At 47.0% G+C, this 10,314-nt stretch overlaps 1 long non-coding RNA gene across 1 annotated transcript in view; it reads right to left on the bottom strand.

Moving 5' to 3' along the window:
* Window positions 1-952: 952 nt before the first annotated feature.
* LOC310850916 overlaps window positions 953-10,314 on the bottom strand; it is a 55,224-nt gene continuing 45,862 nt past the window's right edge. Inside the window, exons 2-3 of the long non-coding RNA XR_014567471.1 lie at window positions 6,482-6,566; window positions 953-1,344 (exon numbers count right to left, since the gene is read on the bottom strand). This is a non-coding gene — a long non-coding RNA (uncharacterized lncRNA). The remainder of the gene's footprint in view (window positions 1,345-6,481; window positions 6,567-10,314) is intronic.

The following is a 10,314-nucleotide window of genomic DNA, read 5'->3' as shown; positions in this document are numbered from 1 at the left end:
TTTATAAGCAGGAATGTTTTCAGCAGGCTCTGAAAAGAGTACAGAGTTTGGAAAGAAAGGAAAATGGCTACATTTGTTGATTTATTAAAGAACCATGATGGAAAATGGAAATTAAGAGATTATGATGAGATTAAAGACCACTTTCAGAGTTGGTTGCATTATCGACAACTATATGAAACACATAAAGGAAACAGCAAGAAAGGATTCAGTTATACAAGATCTAGGTTTCAAACGGAAGTGGTCGAAGGGAAAGTGAAATTACTGAAGGCCGTATACAGCATATTATTAGAATGGGAGACGAAAGATGAAGAGGTGAAATCAGTTATGATTAAATGGGCACAAGATGTAGGTCACAACATTATGATGGAAGATTGGGGAAAATTATGGAAAACTGATTTAAAATTTACAGATTGTTCCCTGTTGAAGGAGAATTACATGAAGATGATGTATAGATGGTATACGACACCAGTGCAGTTAGGGAAAATGTACAAAACTAGTTCAAATATATGTTGGAAATGTAAGGAAAAGGAAGGGACATTTTATCATATGTGGTGGGATTGTAATGTAATTTAAAAATTTGGGAAATGATATACAATGGTACCTCAGGTTACATACGCTTCAGGTTACAGACTCCGCTAACCCAGAAATAGTACCTCGGGTTAAGAACTTTGCTTCAGGATGAGAACAGAAATCGTGCAGCAGCAGTGCAGTAGCAGCTGGAGGCCCCATTAGCTGAAGTGGTGCTTCAGGTTAAGAACAGTCTCAGGTTAAGTTTGGGGCAGAGTCTTCAGAGCCTTTTGACAGAGCAACATCCTCAGGTTGTATGGATTGTGTCTGGGTGAGATATTGTGATGGTCCTATATAGTGTTTCTTTCTGGGGGGATGCAAGGGTACACATACCCCTAAACATTTTGTGAATCTTTGCATTTTTGTCCATTTATTGCATTTATTTTCCCTGATTTGAACTATAAAATGGTGATTTTCTTGAGTCAAAATGAGAGTATCCCTAAACATTATTTTTTTAAAGAAAAAAGCACTGTTCCTATATATAAATTATCCTCCCCTTTGCTTCTTTTCTCCTGCCTTGCTCAGTGAATCAGCCAGTTTGACTGAAGTCAGAGACTTCTGTGAGTCTGTAAATCTGGAGGACATTTAGAGAAAACAGCCGAGGCAAAGTGGATGTGATCTCTTTGCTCATTGATGCTCGCAGGCTTCCCATTGTGGGCCTCTGACTGGCTGCTGTGAGAACAGGATGCTGGACTTAGACGGGCCTTTGTTCTGATCCAGCGGGGTTCTTCTTACATCGCTCTGTCGTTTCCTCGCTTTCATTTTTACCTCCACAGCCTGTTGCTAAAGAGAAGCGAAAGGATTATGAAGCGGCGAAAGAGAATGAGCGCTGCTACATTTGTAAGGAGGGGGCTTTAAGCTCGGCGGAAGAGCGCATGCTTTGTGCCCAGAAAACCCCAGATTATTCCTGGCATCTATAGACAGAACTGGGAATGATGGGAAAGAATGTGGCCAGTCAGCTTAAGTCAGGAATAGGGAGCCCCAGGCCAGTGGCCAAAATCCTCCCAGCCTCTCTACCTCTCAGAACATTATCCATGACAGACCCTTCACTGCCCTTACAGTGGTACCTTAGGTTACAGAAGCTTCAGGTTACAGACTCCGCTAACCCAGAAATAGTACCTCGGGTTAAGAACTTTGCTTCAGGATGAGAACAGAAATCGTGCTCCGGTGGCATGGCGGCAGCAGGAGGCCCCATTAGCTAAAGTGGTGCTTCAGGTTAAGAACAGTTTCAGGTTAAGAACAGACCTCCAGAAGTTCTTAACCCGAAGTACCACTGTACTTTCTTTCTACCATGATAGTATTTTTTGCCTGGTTGAAACACACCCTTAAATTCTGAGCATGCCTCTTGCTGACTTTTTTTATTTATTTACAATTTTTTAATTGATTTTTGCAGTTTACATTTATATTCAAATAATAATCATAATCATACACATAAAGGGTTCCCTGAATCCTTGGACTTTCCTCTGCCCCTCCATGGGTTCCATTTACATTCCCTTTTCCCATTGCATCTTATAGTATTCATTTTCTTAAAATTCCCTATCTTCCCGTAGATCTTGCTACATTACAAGTGTTGTTACGGTCCTGCCAAAGTTTTTAATTGTTTACAATGTTCTCCGAGCTAAGTTATAAATTTTCCCCATTCCTTAGTAAAATTTCTATCTTCTTGATTTCCATCATCTTTATCAGCCATTCTTCTCTGGTCAGGGCTTTATCTTCCTTCCATCTTTGGGCCAAAAGTATCTGTGCTGTTGTTGTTGTGGACATAAATAGTCTTTTCTGTTCCTTTGGTATCTCTGCACCTAAAATTCCTAATAGAAAAGCTTCTGGGTTATTCCACAAACGTTATTTTAAACATTTTTTTCAGCTCAGTATATATTATTCCCCAGAATGCTTTTGTTAATTTGCAGATCCACCACATATGGAAGAATGTGCCCTTTTTCTTCTTATATTTCCAACAAATATTTGAAGCAGTTCTATGCATTTTTGCTTATTTAGCAGGTGTTAGATACCAACGATACATCGTTTTCATATAGTTTTCTTTCAACGTACGGCTGTAGATTTTAAATCTTCCCTCCATAACCTTTGCCAAGATGAAAATTTTATATTATGTCCAATATCTTTTGGCTCTGGCTCGACTCACTTTTTGCCTCTGGCTCCACCCACCCCTGACATGTGGCCCTCAGAAGGTTGCCCAGAATTTGGCCCTTGGGGATTAGAAAATACTGAGCCAGATGGACCAATGGTTTGCCAAAAATGAAGGTGGCTACATCGTCAGGAGAGCAGGGGTCCAGCTCTGTGATGCTTGCAGGGCTATTGCAAAACTAGGGAAAATCAAGATAAATAAACAATGAGCAAGAGCCGTAAAGCAAAGAGAACTCAAGTCATGCAGTTGAAAGGTTCTCTGTTCTCCAGGTCAGCCGGAGAATTGCTTCGCTGAAGCTCTCGCCTCCTCCCATCTACGTGATTTATTATTTTTTTTAAGCCCTGTTGGGTGGGTAGAACTTGTAAAGGGCCCTGCTGTCAGAACAGATCCATGTCCTCCTCTTCTTCACCACAGATGCGAGTCGTTGTCTGAATAGATTAGGCTGACTCCCAAGAAGGTGCAGGCAGCCAAGCGAGTGCCTGGCAAGGCTGTGTTTTCCTACCTCGGCTTCTAGAAGGAAGGTATATTGCGAGAGAGCAAAGTGGATGCTTGGGAACCTTGCTGGAAAAGGCTAGAGAAGCGATGGGGAACCTAAAAGTCTTGCAGACATCCAATGGTTGGATGTTGGACAATTGGACATGTTGGGCAGTTGAAGACAGACAAAAGAAAGCACTTCTTGGACTACTGCAGTGCGCTCTATGTGGGACTACCTTTGAAGGTGATCCAGAATGCGGCAGCTAGACTGGTGACTAGGGGTGGCCACCAAGACCATATAACACCAGCCCTGAAAGGCCTACATTGGCTCCCAGTATGTTTCTGAGCACAATTCAAAATGTTGGTGCTGACCTTTAAAGCCCTAAACGGCCTCGGTCCAGTATACCTGAAGGAGTGTCTCCACCCCCATCGTTCTGCCCGGACACTGAGGTCCAGCTCCGAGGGCCTTCTGGTGGTTCCCTCACTCATAGCTGTCAAGTGTCCCTTATTTGAAGGGACAGTCCCTTATTCCAGCGCCATGTCCCACTGCTGTCCCTTATTGATGGATGTCCCTTAAATGTCCCTTAAATTTCAAAGGAAGCAGCTCCTCTCCCTCCCTCCCTGCCGGCCAGGGAGGAGGGAGGCTCCAACTGTGTTGCTTGGCTGTGTTGCTCACCCAATAAGAAGTCTAAGAACGACTGGCGGGTGGAGCTTGCATTACTTGTGTGTGGCTAGTTAATGCAAGCTGAGGGTTTTTTTGAATGCTGGACGCCATTTTGTTGCAAACTTTGCAGTGCAAAGCCAGGCCGGGGAGCCATCTTAAGTTGAGGCTGCATAGGCCTTGTGGTGCATGTGATTCAGATTCTATTCAGTTGAACCTCTGGTTACAAAGTTGGTTGGACAGTGTTCTCGAAGCTACCAGCATGAGTTTGACCAGACTGCAGAAGGACAGGAAGACTGGAGTGCCTGGAACAGGTGAGGCTGCAGGTCCCTTATTTTGGCTGCTGGTCCCTTATTTTCAAGGCTGCTGGTCCCTTATTTTCAAATCTGTAAGTTGACAGCTATGCCCTCACTGCGAGAAGCAAAGCTACAGGGAACCAGGCAGAGGGCCTTCTCGGTGGTGGTGCCCGCCCTGTGGAACACCCTCCCACCAGATGTCAAAGAGATTAAACAACTACCTGACATTTAGAAGACGTCTGAAGGCAGCCCTGTTCAGGGAATTTTTTTAATGTGTGACATTTTAATGTATTTTTAATCTTTGTTGGAAGCCGCCCAGAGTGGCTGGGGAAGCCCAGCCAGATGGGTGGGGTACAAGTAATAAATTACTGTTACTATTACTTCTCTACACAGCACATAGTTAAACTATGGAACTTGCTCCTGCAGGAGAAAGCGATGAGCCACCAACTTGAATGGCTTTAAAAGAGGGTTGGACAAATTCATGGAGGGCTACCAATAAACACGATAGCTTGGCTTTGTCTCCATGACTGGAGGCAGTAATGCTTCTGAATACCAGTTGCTGGACAACCGAGGATGGGAGAGAGCTCTTGCACTCAAATTCTGCTTGAGAGTTCCCCACAGGCATCTGGTTGGCCACTGTGAGAGCAGACTGCTGAGCTAAATGGGCCACTGGGATGCTCCTGCAGGTTCTTAGGATGTTCTTGTGACTTGTTTGCTACTTGCCTCAGGGGGCAGGTCTAGATCTAATAATGGGCTTCATCTGCAGGAAGGCAGGTGTGATGGCCTGGGACTCGGAGGCTGAACCTGAGGAATCCCAGCCTGCACAGGATTCCCCGCCTCCAGAACCAGCTGAGCCGGGGCTGGGGCCTGAGCCTGAAGAGTCCTCACCTGTACTGGATCCTCAGGTGCAGGCACCAGCTGAGTCTGTTCTGGCTCCTGAGGTGATGGAGGACCCATTGCCTGCAGGTGCTCCACTCTCAGCCCCGTCAGGGGAAGGTGAGGTTGCCTCTGGGTCCTGTAACCCTCCAGCCTCTCCTGGGCTGCAGAGGCTCAGGGCAGAGAGGCGGAGGGAACTGAGTTCCCGCAGGAGGAGTGCTTGCCTCCAGGCCAGGAGAGGCGAGTCACCTGTGGACTGGAGCCACCCTATACCTCGGGGCAGATAAAAGCCAGGCAGCCCCAGTCCCAAGTTGCGGGAGCAACGTTGCTGCTAGCCTGTTCCTGCCTGCACCCTGTCCTGCTCTTCTGCCGGAGCTCCTGACCTCACCCGACTCCCTGCCTTGGACCCAGCTTCACTTTTGACGGACTGCCTCCATACCGCACCCTCGACCTCGAACTGGACTCGGACCTCGCCGCACAGTTAACCCTTGGGATCAGCACAGCATGCTCCTGTAGGTTCTTATGATGTTCTTGTGACTTGTTTGCTACTTGCCTCAGGGGGCAGGTCTCGATCTAATAATGGGCTTCATCTGCAGGAGGACAGGTGTCAATTGAACATTCGGATATGTTTCTTGACAGTAAGAGTAGTTGGACTATGGAACCAATTCCCTAGAGTAGGTATGGGGAGCCTGTGGTCCTCTGGATGTTGCTGGACCATAGTTCCCATCCTGACTATTGGACGTGTTGGCTGGGACTGATGGGAGTTGGAGTTCAACAACATGTCAAGAGTTACAGGTTCCCCATCTACACCCTAGAGGAATAGACTGGCTTTCCCTCACTAGGCTAGATGGCCTTTAAGGTCTCCTTCCAAATTCTGTGATTCTATGAAGATGGTATTTTCTCAGTCCCCCTATCTTACTTAATAATAAAACTGTAAGGCTGTTGTCACGCTGCATTTTGCATAGCCACCAATAGGTGAAGGTTTGAGTGATCTGTGAAGGGATGGGCGTTTAGGTAATAAGTAAGGGAAGGGAGCACAGTTTGGGTGATCTGTAAGGGGAGGGGTATGGGGTTTGGTGAGATGTAAGGGGTGGGGTTTGGCATGGGGGGGATAGGCAAGGTTGGCAGGCAATGTGAGCAGAGGCACAGCCTCTAGTCTGCAGTGTGGGAATGATACTACAAGTTCAGCGTAAAATGTTGTTTTAAGGATTATTACCATAATGGATGTAAGATATTTTGAATACTTGATTGTTTAAAAGAGTGTCAAGGATAGTTAACCTAAGAATAAACATTGTTAGATTAAGCATTGTTAGCTGTAAACATTACAGCAAGAACAGGGCATCATCAAGCAGGATTTGAGCTAAACAATTCTCTCAGGAGCATATCCTCCCCCCAGCCTTTTTTTAAAAAACAAGAAATGTGAATTAGTTTGCATTAAATTGTGAACTGAACTGAATTTCTTACCAACTTTCTGCTCTGAACCAACAGCGAGCACCATTTCCTTCTTGGCTATTTTCCAGCATCTATCTCTAAACATTCTAATTTGCTTCTGCAAAATTAACATGACAGCCTTCTATTAATAGCATTGGATAGAATAGAATCTTACTGAATTAGTCCTTAGGGCATATCAAAATAACATACATCTAAACGAAGCGTAAAAGTATTCCAGAAACATAAAAAGTTGTGTTTTGTTTCTGATGGAACTCAAAATTACATGTGGAAACAAAACAAAGAGGCAAGGTACAAATCGGAATTAATTTATCGCCCTTAAAACTTTCCCCGCAGTTGTCAAAAACGGGTTCCAAGGATTATTGCCAGCGAATTTCTACCCAGAGTAGGGTCAGTGAAATCAACGGGTCATGCCTATTAATTTCAGTGGGTCTGCTCTGAGTTGGGCTGCAACCCCAGATATGTTGGAATGTAGCAACCACAACACACACTGACATCCAAAATAACAAAGTTAGATTGGGGGCCCCAAATTGGGGGGGGGGCATGCCCTCCCCTCCTTCAGCACAGCAGCTGCTACTAGAAATTTATAAAATTATGCATGGCATGGAGAACGCGGATAGAGAAAAGTTTTCCTCCCTCTCTCATAACACTAGAATTTGGGGACATCCAACAGAATATTGGAAGATTTTGGAAAGATAACAGGACACAATGCATAGTCAAACAGGAGGCCGTGATGGCCACTGGACGGCTTCAAAAGATTATTGGACAAATTCCTGAAGGCAGCGGCTATCCGTGGCTACTAGTCCTGATGGCTCTGCCCTGCCTCCATTATTGGAGACCTTGTGCCTTTCGAATAACAGTTGATTGGAATTGCAAGTGGGGAGTTAGGCATTTGGGTCCTGCTTGTGGGCTTCCCATAATGGGTATCTGGTTGGCCACTGTGAGAAAAGGATGCTGGACTAGACGGGCCATTGGCCTGATTCAGCAGAGCTCTTCTCATAGAATCATAGAGTTGGAAGGAGAATCTGTTGTAGGAATCTTTTGCCCAATGTGGGGCTTGGACCCACAACCCTAATAATAATAATAATAATAATAATAATAATAATAATAATAATAATAATTTATACCTTGCCCATCTGGCTGGGTTTCCCCAGCCACTCTGGGTGGCTTCCAACAAAATATTAAAATACAGTAATGCATCAAACATTAAAAGCTTCCCTAAACAGGGCTGCCTTCAGATGTCTTCTATAAGCCTGGTAGTTGTTCTTCTCTTTGACATCTGGTGGGAGGGTGTTCCACAGGGCGGGCGCCACTACCGAGAAGGCCCTCTGCCTGGTTCCCTGTAACTTCGCTTCTCTCAGTGAGGGAACCACCAGAAGGCCCTTAGCTCTGGACCTCAGTGTCCGGGTAGAACGATGGGGGTGGAGACGCTCCTTCAAATATACTGGACTGAGGCCATTTAGGACTTTAAAGGTCAGCACCAACACTTTGAATTGTGCTCAGAAATGTACTGGGAGCCACTGTAGGTATTTCAAGACCGGTGTAAGAGTCTCATGCTCTGCCAACTGAGCTACAGTGGTACCTTGGGTTAAGTACTTAATTCGTTCCGGAGGTCCGTTCTTAACCTGAAACTGTTCTTAACCTGAAGCACCACTTTAGCTAATGGGGCCTCCCGCTGCCGCTGCACTGCTAAAGCATGATTTCTGTTCTCATCCTGAAGCAAAGTTCTTAACCCGAGGTAATATTTCTGGGTTAGCGGAGTCTGTAACCTGAAGCGTATGTAACCTGATGTGTATGTAACCCGAGGTACCACTGTATCATGTTTTTCTGTCCTCAAGGTTCTACCTATACCATCCATTTAAATCACTCTTATTCTACATAACAGTCATGGCTCCCCAGCCCAAGAATCTTGGGTAGTGTAGTTTCATAAGAGTCTCCTAGCAACTCCCAGCACCCTTAACAAACTACAGTTTCCAGGATCCTTGGAAGTGAGTCTTGAGTGTTTGAACATTTTTAATGGATGATCTGGATGTAACTTAAAGGGGGGAAAGTGGTGTGTGTTTTCAAGAGCTGTCTGGGGTGTTGGAGATAGATTCTGAAATAAGCACACAGCAGACTGGCTTCTTTTGGGGACTCTTTCCTCTTCAGCAGCCCAAACCATTGTTCCCTGGGATCATGTCCAAATCTTTCAGCTTGCAAGAATAAGAAAAATCTTGGTATCTCTCCCAGGGATAAATGAGATGCCTGCGGTCGAAGAGGACGACAGGCTATAAAACAGGCAGTGAAAGGCTCCCGAAACAGGTCCAAACTGTTCAGAACAAAAAACCAGGGGCCGGGAGATGAGACGGGAATTTGGCTGAGGTTAAAACAAGGCCCCGTCAGCCCTGTAATTTGAAGAGTGATGGCCTCCAGCAAAGAATCTTGGGAAGTGTCATTTGTTAAGGAGGCCCCTCAGGGGTGGCCTGTGCTGGTCCCGTGGGTTACCCGAGAGGCGAAAGTCAAGTCCGGTCCGTGGTCAAAAGTGCAACATGGAGGCAGTCCGTAGCAGCTGAAGCTGGGTGCAGGGCAGGGAGTTGGGTGAAGTCAGGAACAGGCATGCAAGCAGGGAGTGAGGGCGGATCAGGAGCTCAGGCAGGAAAGCAGGACAGGGTTCAGGCAGGAACTAGCAACCAACAATGTTGCTCCCGCAACTTGGGACTGGGGCTGGCCGGCTTTTATCTGCCCCGAGACATAGGGCGGCCCCGATCCTCAGGTGACTCGCCTCTCCTGGCCTGGAAGTGAGCACTCCTTCTGCGGGAACTTAGTTCCCTCCGCCTCTCTGCCCTGAGCCTCTACAGCTCAGGAGAGGCTGAAGGGTTACTGGACCCAGAGGCAACCTCAGCTTCCTCTGACGGGGCTGAGAGTGGAGCACCTGCAGGCAATGGGTCTTCCATCACCTCAGGAGCCCGAGCAGACTCAACTGGAGCCTGCACCTGAGGATCCTGCACAGGTGAGGACCCTTCAGGCTCAAGCCCCAGCCCTGGCTCAGCTGGTTCTGGAGGCGGGGAATCCTGTGCAGGCTGGGATTCCTCAGGTTCAGCATCCAAGCCCGAATCCCAGGCCATCACATGGCCTGTTCTGTTCCAGCGCCTGAGGTGAAACACGAAGGTGAAACAGGAAGGTGCCCCCACCACCGCCCCCAGCTAATGTCTCATTTCTTGCTGCTGTGTGGCCCTGGTGGCAGCAGCAATGGTAAGCAGAGTGCCTTTGTGAGCCGCCTTGAGTTATGGGGGGAAAGGCAGGAGATAAATTAATGATCATGATGACGCAAAGAGAGCATCAGGAGTCAGGGGTCAAATTCCTTGTCCTGTGAGGGCTCCAGACCTGAGGGTGAGGACCTCCCATCCCTATTCCTCAGAGGCCATGCTACCAGACGAAGCTGAAAGGGCCAGTGCCCGAGGATGTGCCATCTTCTGACTCCACCGTTAGAAGACCCTGGAAGACCTCCTGAGCCTCCAGTGCTCTGTGTGCAGATATAGAATCAGGATACCAGCACACCCGGCCTCTGCAGGTCACCTGGAGGGCAGATTTTAATGCTGGGGTATTGTTCTCCTTCTCGGATGTTACGGCAACAAATGACCCGGCCATGTCGGGAAACGTGGCACAAATCGAGGGATGACTGTGTGATGTTTACTCCTTTGGGTGTGCTTCGGCAGCCCTCAAATATGAGGAAGCCGGTGACAGAGACTTCCTGTGATAAACACTGCATTGTGTACAAGGGTAAAGTGGTGACAATGAAGGCCAACTTGGGATAAAAGAGGAGAGAAGGGAAAAGATGGAGTCACAGGCGGCTGCCTGACCTTTTCTGG

The sequence above is a fragment of the Podarcis gaigeae genome (assembly GCF_964106915.1).
Source record: "Podarcis gaigeae genome assembly, chromosome: 8".
In the NCBI taxonomy this organism is placed as follows: Eukaryota; Metazoa; Chordata; class Lepidosauria; order Squamata; family Lacertidae; genus Podarcis; species Podarcis gaigeae.
Note: the sequence above shows the minus strand (reverse complement) of the source record. Positions and strands in the feature narration are given on the sequence as shown.